Source organism: Talpa occidentalis, unplaced genomic scaffold (genome assembly GCF_014898055.3).
Source record: "Talpa occidentalis isolate TD23 unplaced genomic scaffold, MPIMG_talOcc4v2.1 talOcc4.3, whole genome shotgun sequence".
Lineage (NCBI taxonomy): Eukaryota > Metazoa > Chordata > Mammalia > Eulipotyphla > Talpidae > Talpa > Talpa occidentalis.
In genome coordinates this window covers 116,151,179-116,165,640 of record NW_023603184.1, presented here as the reverse complement: position 1 = coordinate 116,165,640, position 14,462 = coordinate 116,151,179, and the positions used below count along the sequence as shown (strand labels likewise).

Below are 14,462 nucleotides of genomic sequence, written 5' to 3'. Positions count from 1 at the left end.
TTTATTTCTAATGCCTTCCCCCACCCGCAATGAGCTCCACCTCCAGTCTCCCTTATTTTGGGATGATGCTACAATTCACCCTGTTGCTCATACCAAAAACTGAGTGACTGTCCATGGCTGCCGTATGACTGCACAAGGCTGAGCCCTTCCCAAGGATGCCAAACCAACCCCACTGTGGTGCCCGGCACATCTGAAGGGAACAAGGGAGCCTTCTTTACCAGACACGCAGAGAGGGAGGCAGAGCTCGCTTTTTTCTATAGTTGACACAAGCCCACCATACAGACCCTGGGGGAGCAGCGAGGGAGACATAGTCCTTGATTCTATTTCACTCACAACCCACGACTAACTCCTGAACAAGTCCACTTCCACCTCTTCTCGCCCAGGGATGCTACAGCCCCTTGTCCAATTCTGCTGCCACTGGTATTTAAAAAAAAAAAAAAAAAAAAAAAAAAGATCCAGGCACTCCTCACCATATCTATAATAAAATTCAAACTCTTTGCTGCAACGTTCAGAATACTACACGTTCTCCTCTCTGGCTAAGCTATGATTCCCCATCACTCTGCCCCCTGCCACACTCTACCCTTGCCAGGGATGCCCGTGCTGGTCTTGGTTCCCAGACTTACACTTGCTGCTCTTCTACCAACGACACACTTGACCCAGCAGTGAGGAGCTCTCTTCTCACTTCATTCATGTTTCTACCCAAATGTTACCTCGGAGGCTCTAAAATGCTGTCCTCTTTCCCATCAGTTTATCTCTTACCTACCATTATTTTACATTACACACACGGGCGTGCACAAATGCACACACAATGCTTCTTGTCTCTTTTCCCCATTAACCATATGCGCCATGTGGGCAGAGACCTATTTTTTCTTTTCCCCACCCTAATCCCAGTGCCTACCACATGCAATAGGAGGTCATTAAACATATATTGACTCAAGTGAACACATTATACCACTAACACACAATGTCCTTTATATGTCAATAAAAAACAAACATTAACCAAATACTCCCTCCCAAAGCATCATTTAATTTGGTACCACCATTTGGAAATTTAATTGCAATTATCAGTACTGGTCTTCCATCTTTCTAAACTTTTCCACATATTTCTAACCATCTTCTCAAAATATTGATCTGATCACTGAAAGTTTCTCAACAAAGGAGTGTCAAAAAGAATAAAAAGCCCACCCAATCATTGCTAATAAAATCTCAACTCTTTAGCCTTGCCCTCCATTCAAAATTCTTCAGTCTGGTTAATTGATTTTTCTGTCTCAACAGGGCAAACAATCTTACTTATTGTTTACTTGTTCCTTGTTTTGTCATCTATCCCCTCTCCTTTTGTGACACCTGAATTCATACTCAAGTCCTCTCCTCCCCTCAGAAGGCTCTACTGACCCTTCTTCCCTGAAGTCCTTCCCCAGAGGCCCACCCATCACTCACTAGCGGGGCAGCCTGTGGCAGTCACCCAAACAGCTCAGCGACAGCAGGTGCCAAAGGGTCATCAGTGAGAACCTTCTCTCCCATTACGACTCTGAGTATGTGTTGTTTTTCCTAAGCTACAGTACCTACTCTTTATTCCCTGAAAGTGTGTTTTCTCTACCCTTTCTCTCTGAAACGTGACTCTTACCCCCGTGTGATCAGAAGTCACCTCCCTCCCCATTTGCCTGACCGTGGCACTATCACATACAACCACATCCTGTGTTTACCGGTCTAGCTCTTCCCCCTCACGACTCAAGAGAAATCCAGAGCTCCAAAAAATGCAAACCAATAAATAATATAGTACCTACTGCTCTTGTTCTTATTCTTTAAAATGTTAGTCTTAAACAATAAATTCTTGACCTATTTCAGTGACTGTATGCGTGAATTATAGCTCTTTTAAAAATTCTGAATTCAGATTGAGCTAGTTTGAAGAGTTTTTATTGTATATCATATTGTTTATCACTTAGTCACTTAATAATTCATTTTCCCCCAAAGTTCTAAAAGAACATTTTTTTATTAGTGAGGTCTAAGAAAGGCTGACTTTAGAATATAATCAGTTTTTCACTTTATTCAGAAGCATATTTTGGCTGAGACATAAATGTAAAATGAGAAACAAGTAAGTTAAAAAGACTTTGGTGACTATCAGGAGGAAGAAAATAAGTGAAGGGTAATGTGGAAGGACAGTATTCTTTCCATGAAAACAAAAGCCTGGCCGTAGTGCTGAATTTAGCCCCACATCATTGGGCTGATAGCAAAATGTCATTCACTTCAATACAGAAAACACTAGGAGGCAGCACATGCACAAGCACCATTTAAAATGAAAAGCACCACTGGGGCCTCCGTGGTGGGTTAAGCACCCCACTATGAAGCAGTCTGCAGCCTCTGCAGCTCGAGGTCAATTCCCAGTCAGCCAGGGAGCAACCCACCCGGCGAAGCAGACCTCTCCTGTCTCGCCCGCTGCTCCCCTTAGCAGTGTATTTCAGTCAGTCTGCCTGTTCTGTTCCCTACTCTGTCTCTGGTGAATCCTCTCACCCCCCTGCATCTCTGGCCTGTACCCCAGCTCTTGTATGTATAAACAAATAAATAAACCTTAAAAAAAAAAAAATGAAAAGCACCACCTCTTTACTAACAGCAAAGAGCCATCTATATATTTACAATTTAAAATTGAGCTATGGATAGAGTATCAAGAAAGAAAATAGATGGCTTAACAGTTCTGAGAGTGCTATTTCACTTAGGGACAGTCCATTTCCTGGGTTGTTACAAGTTCAACAAACATTTCCAACTAAACCGGCACACCCTGGGGAATGATTACCAAGGCAAATCGCACTGAAGAATGAGGACACCCTTTGAGATGACTCATGCAGCTCCAAGCCAGCTCACGCACAGGACGGAGGTGTATTCATCACTGAACAAGGCTCATTCCTCTACTTTTCCCAAGAATACTTAGCTATGTTGATTTAAAAGTACTTGTCAAGGTGACCGATGTCCAGAAAATGAGTTCACATGAACTGGCAGAGGCATGGAAGCTGTATTTTCATGAATCACCCCTCAGTACAAAGAAACATCACACACAGAGTGTGGCCTGATGTTAAGCGCATACCTCTCCATGACGAAGAGAAAACTCACTTGGGCAGGTAGCCACTAACAGTTTATAAATTAAATGTTAACAGTCGGCCTTTCATATTGCCTATTTTCCAGTACGACTACATTTTCTTAACAAATCTCTTTGTCAGAACCAAACTACTTTATCTTAGTTTATCTGTACAAAGTCATGACAACAGGACAAAAATGTTACAGTTCACATGAGTTCATTTACCACTGGCATGCTCAGCACATAAAAACCTCACTTTTCCAAAACAGTCAGAAGCAAATGGAAATTTTATCAATTTTACAAGTCTGAAACACGACATTTCTAACTGTTCAATCCTGTCATTCACTTACTCACTTTTCAGCCTATTTAAAAGTTGAATTATGTGACTTTTGTTCCCTCTGTGTAAGCCCTAAACCTGTATAAGCAGCAACCATTGGAATTATATAATCATCTCATTTAGTATTTATATAACGATCCACGGAAAAATCCATCATTTTAAAATTAACCACCATTTTTAAACATCTGACAGGCTGGTTGTGAAATATAACTATAAATGTTTTATTATTACCACTGAGGTTAAGGCCTTGGCTCAAGATCAGATAGTGTATGAATTAGTGACATGGCTGGGTGACATTCCCAATTCTGTACAACTAGACCACGATGATACACATCCTTAGGAAAAGACATTTATGGAGACCCTGAGGAGCCCTTCATCTGTTATTGAAAGGATAGAAGGAAACCAAAAGAGTTAATAGACATTTATCGCTAATCCATAAAGGTCCTTTGCTAAATATTAGAAGGGAGGGAGCGTAGAAGGGGGAAGAGAAAGAGAGAAAGGGAGCAAAGACTGATTTATTTACTGGCTTTCCTCTTTACTCCAAGTATTTTATTTCCAGCTCTATTACCAAATGCAAAACTGTGCTTTCCCTTGTTTTTCCACATTACTTTCTGTCTTCATACAAAGACTAATTCAGCCCTTTTGGAAAGTTTTTAATGAAAAAATAAAAAGCAGACAACTGGAAAACCACCCTCTTTCCTACCACTTGCAGTTTGATGCAAGCTGCTCTCTGGTTTCCAGCTCACTACAGTATCTGTTGCTGTGGAAGTGATACTCTTCTTCAGCTTTTAAATAAACCATCATCACTCCAGATCTAATTCAGCTTTAAAAGTTTCATTTCAACTTAGCCTTTTGTAGGCTTTAAATGAAACTAAGTTTTTGGCCTTCCTTGATAAATACTTTTCTTAAGGTCAGCTTTAAAAACACAGTATCTACTGTAGCATAGCTTAAATTTCTTTTTTAAGTTGCCAGTAAATGTAATTACTTGCTGACAGGGTGAAACTATAAATTTGTAGAATGTGTATATAATGAACAGTATTTCCTTTTTTCCCTACTACTGAGCTTACTTAATATTTGTATAGACGTGGAAAACAAAATTACAGTACTTTTATGATTAGATGTACTTAAGGTTTGAGGCCATATATATTCCTAAGTTTTCAATGCCTTGTTCATATACAACCATTAATATACTATATATAGACAAAATTAATCCCAACTGACATGATCAGACGATCGCAGAAAATCTTTTATGGAATTAGTTTGGAAACTTCATGACCACATATCCAAGTTTTTCACACAAATTCGTGAGGCTCTCATATGTCAATTTTAATAGAGAGGAATACACTGATCAGTTACAGTTTAAAGTACTTTATAGAAATTTCACATACAAAATACAAGCTCAAGATGGCTTGTCACTGCATTCAGCTCTTTATTTCCAAAATTTCTCAAGTAGATTACTCTGAAATAATTTAACTTATTCTTAAATTAACGAGTCATAATTGTATCAAAGAAATCGGATAACCCATGGAAATAGAAAATTAGGATTATAGATTTATAACAAGACTTAGAGATTTATAACAAGATAGCTAGAATGAAGCACCTACTCTCCCTGGTCTGAGCTTTGTGCTTTAAAAAGTATTATTATTCCTGCTATTATTATTTAAAGGAGTAACCAGAAGGTATCATGTGTCAGCTAACTTGAGCAAGGTAACAACACAGTGGCAGAGTGAGGGCTTCAGCCCAGTGGGCCTGACGCCAGGGTCAGGGTTCTCAACCACTACTCAGATTCTACTGGGTCAAGAGATTTCCTAACAAAACAGGAGACAGAGTTCCTCACCAACACAATAGGAAGACTACATTCTGTTGTGATGGGCTATCAGGAAAAAAGAAAATACAATTTTTAGGCAAATCAGAGATACTGATTTTTCTTATTGACATACTAACAAAATTTTTTTTAATTGAAGAGAAAAAAATATTCTACAATCCACAAATGGGAAAACATGGGAGATATTATCTTCACTCTTTAAAGTTTCTAAAAAAAAGTGAGTTTTGGGTTAAATGTGAACCAGAGCAAGTGTCAGTGCTATAACACTGGCAGCAAATGAATCGATTTCTTATCTCAGTAGCTCAGATTATTCTGGCAAATGCCAATAAATGGTCTTAAAAGATACCAATGGGTTCATACCCCAGCAAACCCTTCTTCTAGATCCTAGTACCAACATAGCTAACAATGTATCTTTGTGTGGTCTGAAAAACACCACTTCTAATTAAGAAGTAAGCAGCAAATAGGAGAAAAATAGAAATGAGTAAGAGCACAGGCAGCTATGCCTCTGAAGAACAAAAGCGCATTTTCCTTGTGGCTGACCCAAAAATATTTGTACTGCACTGACAAGGTTTCTTATTCACAATCTGACTGGTTCGCTTCCGCTCTTACACAAATATTTGTTAAACTCCAAGATTTGCTAACATTACATTAGTGTGTTCAGAGAGGACAAGATGCCACATTTCTGACAAGATAGTGTTGTTTATTTACAATTATCAGCAACAACATCACACACAAGTACATGAAACAAAGAGTCAAAGAAAACTAAAAACAAAGATGACAGGAAGAAATTCATTACCAATGGTTGTATAGGACTTCTCCCCCACAAACGATCAGGGTCAAGGTCACTGGAATCAAAAGGGTCTTTGCACTGTCTTGTATAAATTTAAAATCAATTATAAACAAGGCCCTCAGAAGAGATGAGTTTCTTTGTTGAGAAACAAAACAAGGTTTTGGCAGAAATGGAGGTGAAATTAGTTTCAATTTAGTGTTAAAGGACATCCCCTGTGCACATCAACGTTGCTGCTACTACAAAGCAGAGCATACGGACACGAGGGTCCTGTATTTATTCCACCCACAATACATCCTTAGCTCTCCTTTTCTTTGTCTCTGAAGAGTCAAACTTCAATCTCCATTTTCCTTAATGCTTGAAATCTGTGAAACTCCTCATCTTAACTTTCATCTGCTTTGGTACAACTGATTGCTCTCAACTTCTTTAAATATTCTCCTTCCTTGACTTCTGATGCTATGCTATGATGGATCTTCTCACTAGCCATTATTTCTAGTGGGAGTCCCCACTACTGTACTTTTAAAATAGGAGATCCTTGGGAGTTCTTATTCTACCATCTCCTTGAACAATCTCACACATCTCCACAGCTTTTGCTGACCACTCACAGAATTGCATCTCCAGGTTAGACTTTTCCCGAGTCCCAGACCTGTTATGTTTTACTCAACATCACTACTGCAATTTCATATATACAGATGTGTAGATCAGAACTAGCTCTCACATTGATAATTGCCTACTCATAATGCATTCTCTGTCCCTGTCCCCACTAAGAGAATGCTATTAGCGAGGTTGCAATGTGCCCAACTAAAAATACTTCCCAAGATTCCCTTGCAGCTACTCTGGCCAATATCTGATGGGTTTCTGGGAAATTTTTTACCTTTGACATCACTCTTTTATCTTACCTTTTTACTATATAAGTGAGACTAAAGCTAGAACAGTCATATTGCAGCTATAAGACAACAGCCATGAGGTTTAAAGCCAGTACACTAAGGTTGGTGGAACAGCTTACCTTACTGATGGTACTAGCCCTGATTGGTTACTCCCACACTTATGTTAGAAAAATAACCCCGTGTGTCTGACCTACTGTCAATGAACACCCCATGTATATTATATGGGATGTGTGTTACCTACCAAATATTACGTGCTGCCAATTTTATTTCCTAAACACATCTCATATCTACCTTTCTCCCTCTACCACCTTAATCAAAGCTACCATCACTTCTCTTCCTGAGCCCAGGACTTCAACTTTGGTGGCCCTCTAGTCCACGCTCTACAACGCAGTTTTTTAACAATGGTATTCCCCTTCTTAAAAGCCTTCATTTTCCATTGCACTTGGAATAGCCCAAACTGTGTCCAGAGGACTAGGAACACCTTAGTTATCAAAATTGCAGGTTTCAAAATCAATTTGTGGTTAGACCTAAAAGCCTGCACTTTAAAACGACTTCTGAATTCAGATGCACATTAAACTGTAAGAAAGCCTACCCTCCACACTGGGGTCTTACCTCTGAGATTCACCCTGGGTGCTCTCAACTCACCTTACCTCACTCTTCATCACATTTGCTTTCTTTCGCCTGAAATATGTTAATAAGCTCCTTCTAGTTCTGGGGTGTTCAAGGCAAACTATCCCATTAATCCTACTCTAGCCTTTCTCTCTAACTCATTCAAAATTGAATTATCACTTATCAGGGAAAATCAACCATTTTATCCAGATAAAATGAGGTTATACCTCTCCTAGCACTTGTACTTTCATATGTGCTTTAAGTAACTGTTCGAGAAATGAAACATTAAAGGTACAGCGAAGCTCTCTCCCTGCATCCATTTCCCTCCTGCCGGAAGCCTCACTGAAGACTGAGATGCATATTCTTATTTTGTGCATTTAACCACACTATGAGCACTTGTCTAAAGGTCTGTTATCTATAAAAATGGTGCCATGTGGTAGATACCACTTCACCTCCTTTACAAGTTAAAATGAACTAGACCTACATGTATTCTCATGAACACTGATTTTTAGTAATTTATTATTATTTGCATTCATTCCTAGATTGCAATAACCCTGAGGTGGAGCGCACTTGTTTCATTAACTACTGCATTTTTCTTGAGCACCTTGCAGTTCAACACATAACAGACAATATGGGCTGAATGAATAATTAGTGACTGAATAATAAATAGGACAATGCCAAGGTTAATTTATGTAAAATCTGAACTACTCCATCAAATTTAACTGGCTAAATAACTTGAACTGTTTGTATGCCGTTTAAACAAAACTACTGAAATACAGAGGGATAACTGGCTCTTACTAGAAAGGAAAAATTGTAAAGATTATACATTTTCACTTATATATAGGTGGGCTTCACCTTGGACATTGGAAGGAAATTACATATAGTACCAGAAATAAGGAAAACACAAGATGAAAACAAAATTCCTCATCTACAGAAGGAAAAATCTTATATGGTAACTATTTAAAACAGGAACCAAGAATACTGAAATGGAAACCTAAAAACTAAGAGAGTCCTGGCCACTTTCTAATCAAACTAAGCAGGAAAGAAAATTCATAAGAAGAATTAACAATTTTGACCAGTTTTATGCTTTATTATTATAAAAGCAATACTGGATGAAAAGGAATGATTTAATTGGGAAGTGGGTATATTTATGGCCAACTTGCCAGAGTAACGGTTTTGGGATAGGTCGAAGTTAATTTTTAGTTAAAATTTAACGAACTGTGTTTCCTCATAGTCCAGTATACATGGTATAATTTGGTGGTTTATTAAGCTCAAACACATATTCAAGAACTGTAAATGGCTCTAGATGAGAATATAATATTTCATCTTTTTATCAATCACTCCAGCTCTGCTGGTTTCCAAAAACTTTTTATTCTAAGTGGAGATGTTAACACGATACAGTCACTCAAATAAAGTTCCAGATCATAAAACTGCTATATATAAATGACATTAATGAAAACCCGTTAGAGTTCTATAAGAAGTTCCAGGGAGTAAGGGTTTATAAAGGTTTAATAAGAGTTTAGCTAAGAGGTAGCAAACAAATGGATTTTAAAATGCATCTCCTAAACTAACTCTTAAATAAACAGCAGTTTTCAGTGCAACATACTAATTTATATTTGATACTACAGGAATATACAAGCTTTTTAATGAAAGGCACTTATGAGAACTAAGGAATGATTTTAATGGTAAGATTTAGAACTGACATTTTATCTCCCAAGTCCAGTAACATAGGAGTTAATTTTCCCAGTAAGAACACTTGTAAACATATAGGTGATCATGTCTGCTAAAGCCTTAGTAAGTTTTACCATCACAACTAATTTTGAGTAAAAGACATTACCTTCCTACATGAATACCACACATGCATGTATTAAAATCACAGGCTATTGGTAACACAGGATGGAAATACTATCTGCATTATATAAGCCATAGTTAAAAATGAGTTTACTATAGCATAATCTTGTTTAATATGAAATTCCTGGTCATTCTGAAGTCATCACTGTCCTTAACTTTTCATGGGATATAACAGTTTTATTAACAAGGAGGCCTAAGTGTCTCTAGCAATATTTTGCAATGTGAAATAGTAGTCAGGGGTCAAGGGTCAAGCTCTAGAAGCAAAACTGGTTGGGTGCAAATCGTAAAAGCTCTTGACCTTAGGGAACTTGCAAAAGGGGAAAATCTACAGAAAAACTACAGGATCTTCTGGTAGTTTGAGTAAACCCAAGTTACTTGGGCCTAGGCCCATATTACTATATACTTAATTCTAGTCTGCACACTGCTAAGCTTCCTGTGATAAGGGAATGACAAAGGAACTCTAGACTTCCACGGTGTTTGGGTACAGGTAATAGGCATGGATGAGACACTACCCATTTTAAGCAGGTATGGTTATTTCAAACCTGTGATTAAGATTATTTGTACAATAAATTTTGTGGTTTACTATCCTGTGTCAGGATGAATGAGAATGGTACATTTTCCTGAAGCCATTTTTACTCAGACTCTAGAGCAGGAAAAATTTTAATCATAGAACTGATAAGCACTCTATGTTTTAAATATATTACAACAGGAATTATGAAATAGAACAAAATTTAACATGGATTTTTAAAGTAGACAACAAGTCTCAGAAATTCATGTATATGACACTGGGCTACCTAACCAGATAGTATACCCAACTCACTGATGCTTTGTAAGCACTGGCTGGGTGAGTCTATTAAGGGTCTGAATCTATTAAGATTTGTGCAGAAGACCCCAAATTCTTAGCTATCAAAAAAAGTGAAGCCTCACAATGGCACTGAATAAGGCTTTCTGAAAAACAAAAACTACAACACAACATGGGGACAGAGTAGCAGCTCTATCCAGAGCTCCTAAGTATAAGGTACACGGACTAGTATGTGAAGTAGACCATCACACGAAAGGGACACCAGATAAGCAACAATGAGGATACCGTGATTCTGTGACAGACATATAGGTTGGATTTAAAATAAAACTATACAACTGAGACAAAATAAAAATGAAGGCTTCTTGAGTTTTTATTATTTGGCTAAAAAATACAGCAAATTAACTTTCTCCTTTAGGCAAAAAAAAAAAAAAAAAAAAAAGTCACACATACTCTGAATTCTGTTGTAATACTGATAGTTTTAGTTAAAACACTTCATAAACAGGTAAAGAAAAGGTTAAGCTCTCCTTTGCAAAACCATGCTCTGAAACTTCAATTTCTGGTAAAAAGAAGAGACATTAAGGTATGAACATTTTATTGTATGATTAAAAAGGGTTAATTGTATTAGTTACCAGATAATTTTAACAAACTCACTTTTCTTGTAATTTCATCAAAAGATGTCAATAAAGTCACTGTGCAGTAAGTTAACATTTATTCATTTCAATTCAAAGTCGAAACATTGTTAGTTCATTTTATTTAAATTAAAAATTTCATGCACTGGTTGACCTGGACCAACAGATACATGTATTCCAAGTTGAATGTGAAATAATAAGTTGCCAACAATAAATTCTACTACATTGAAAAAAGTAAGTTTGGACTTTAAGTTTTAACCTTTTTTTTTAACTTTTGCAAGAATGTAAATTTAGACTGGCAAAATGTCAACAATACTTAAAGATCTGAATATGAACATATTAGCAATATTATGATTTGGAAATGAAAATACATTTCATGGGCTATATAGTTTTAAAAATTATCTTTTTCAGTCAAAAATGAGTTATGTAAGTGTGAAAAATAAAAAAATACTATTCTATGAATATACTTTGAATTTTTCAACTGAAAGTTTAATTTTGAATAAGAAAACAACAGATCTTGGGTAGAGATCAATAACTGACATGAATATCATTAATCTAATTTAAAAGACAACCAAAACCTAAGTTTTATGTTATCCTCACAAAAGACAACTTGTAATTGCCCCTTAGTGATCTGTGAAAGGCACATACAAAATAACTAAAGAAGTAACAAGAGGCTAAAGATCCTGATTTTAATTTGGACTTTACAATGAAATGGTCCAAATATAATTAATACTTGTAAAATTGATGTTAATATTTTAGGATCATTCTAATTTTAATAGGTACAATGTGAAAGCAAGCAAAGTTTCTACTAAGAGCCAGTCTCCTAAAAGTTCAGGTTCTCACCTACATTAAACTATCAAAGCAAATTTAAATTCTGAGAATTAAGAAACCAATATTTTTATAGAGTAACAATATTTAAGTTGTAACATCAGTGAAAACAGGCTTTAAAAAATTAATGCACTTCAAGAACAGCAATAAATTTTCATCTTAAAGAATAAAAAGCTCATAACTATCTCAAATAAAAAGACTGCTACTCAGGACAATAAACATGCTAGAACATTAGACATATCAAGAGTACTGTTCTGAAGTCACTGAGACCACACATCTAAAATAAAATCAAGGACAATTTTGTATGGTACATGTGTGCTGGGAAAAAGTAACATGCAAAGAAAAAAAAAACACTTTCTGTAGGAAGCATCTGTTTAGAATTCCAGTAATCTTTTGGTCATTTAAATCTGCTTTTATTATATATTTAACCTAACCCCAAAGGAATTTATTTTTAAAAGTTAATATGCAATGTTTATTTTTAGAGTCACACTTCTGCTACACTTACTTTATTTCAAGGGTTCCACGGTAATGTTTATTTTTAGAACTACTATATAATAGCAACATTCACTTTTAACTGTATTAATCTTTATAAACTGTGATGTGAACTTTATAAACTGTTTACCTGAAAAATACAATCAAGTAGTTTAATAAATACTAATGGGACAGTTGGCAAAACAACTTTACAATCATATTATCTACTACCAATTATGTTTATTAAAAATAAACAACAAAAGGTTTGACCCAATAAAATATAAATCACCATCAAAAAAGAGGGGAAAAACTGTAAACATGATAATTGAGAAAGCAAGATGCTAAGAATCCTGGAAAAGGAGGTTAGGTGGAGTGGGAGTTTACACCAGATAACCTTTTAAGATTACTTTCAAGTTCAATTATGTGATTCAAATAAATTACAAGCTTATGGTAAACGAAAGTGCATCATATATCCAGAGAAGTTGAACTATGGTTTTTTTAAAAGTAAATCAAATGCTTCAGCTGGTCACAGAGTACGAATCAAAATGCTAATTCAGGGCTTCAAGTAGTACTACAGGGCAGAGATTTTCATTACGTAAATATAATTACCAGAAGCATAATATCAAAACAAATTTAAAACTATTTTAGGTAAGAATTTTTGCTTACAAAAACTAAGTCTTCCAGATAGAGTTCAATCCTCTAAGGTATTAGGATTGAAAGTATTTCAGTAAATACTTAAGGAAAAAAGAAAAACTATCTGTGTCGTAATTTTAAATAGAAGTAGTTGAATTTGATGTTTTTTATTTTATTTTATATAATTCTTACATCATTTTTCATTTTTTGCACAACGTATACATTTTCATTTTGGTGATATTCCCCATAAAATTCCCACCCCCCTCCTTATTTTGACCCTAAATCCTTCCTCTCTCCTTGAATTTGATATATTTGAGTGTATATTTAGTATAATCTGGCCCTTGAATTCCATGACAGAGAACATACTAACATAAAGTCTATTCCAAATTAAGTGAAAATCTGAGGGATGGAATATGACTCATCACAACAAACTTGATCTCCAACATCTGGCTTCGGTTTTATGACATAATGTTAACATTACATCTAATATAAAAGTGGAGAAAATTGAGCAGAAATCACATGACTTTTAAAAAAAAAATGAACTCTAGTATTTTCAAGGCCATCCAGGTGAAAAAAAATCAAATTTTTTTATGTTGCTAGTTAAGATGAAACTAAAAGTTATGCACAGTGAAATAAAGAAAACTTACTGTAACAAGTATTCACTGGAAAGTACATTATTTCTTTTAAGATGAATATAATACTTCTATACAAAATACTTTAGAAACAGCTTTAAAGTCAAATTCTGCATGAAATCTTATGTTCTTGCTTTCCCTTTTGTGAAGGTCACTGTTACTCTTGTACTGTGTACAGTGCTGGTAGTGAACAGAAACCACAAATCTTTAATGTTAAATTGAACAAGCGAAATGCGCTATATTTGATTAATTCTACGGGCAGGATAAATTAAGAATTTCTTTAATGACAAACTTGGAACAGTAGCAGACTGATGAACCAGTTATAAATCTATACTAACAGAGGATGGATGAACAGAAATATGCAGACATAGATATAAATATACAGGAGGCCCTCTGTATCACAAGATTCCACATCCTTGCATTCAATCTACTGTGCATTAAAGCTATGAACTATGTGATTAGGCCTACAGTGGCTGCTCTATAATTGAACATGAACGAACTTTTTCCTTGTCATTACTCCCTAAACAATACAGTGCAACAACTACTTACACAACATTTATACTGTATTAGGTGTTATAAATAATCTAGAGATGACAAAGTATACAGCAGGATCTGGGTAGATTACATAAACACTATGCCATTTTATATAAATAACTTGATCATCAGATTTTGAACAAATAGGGGTTCCACCTCCCTCCCAACCCAGTCATTGAGAAATGACTGTACACACAAATACACACTTATGTAACACATACCCACATCACATATAAATGATCAGAATACAGACCACCGTATCAGTATACAGTGTTTTTTTCCCACATATATAATGTGCCTATGAAATCCTACACCATCAGCTCAACATCACCAGGCTCTTTCATTTACCTCTCCATTTACTTCAAGTGGGTTAACAATTCAAAAACAACCCATGTATCTTTAAAAATAATTGATCATAAACTGTTACATAATGAATATACCATGACAGTGAAACATCTTATTCAATAGTTCCAAAAGAACTTTAGGGAAAAAATTCCAGAGAATATTATAATTTTCCATAGACAATTGTATTCCCCTTTAAATACTTTTGAGCCTTCCAATATATATGGC

The 14,462-nt window shown here is 35.8% G+C and overlaps 1 protein-coding gene across 2 annotated transcripts in view; it reads right to left on the bottom strand.

Annotated features, from left to right (window-relative positions):
- Window positions 1-14,462, bottom strand: part of GLS (glutaminase) — a 72,104-nt gene that overhangs the window by 7,628 nt on the left and 50,014 nt on the right. The gene's annotated exons all lie outside the window — the stretch shown is intronic.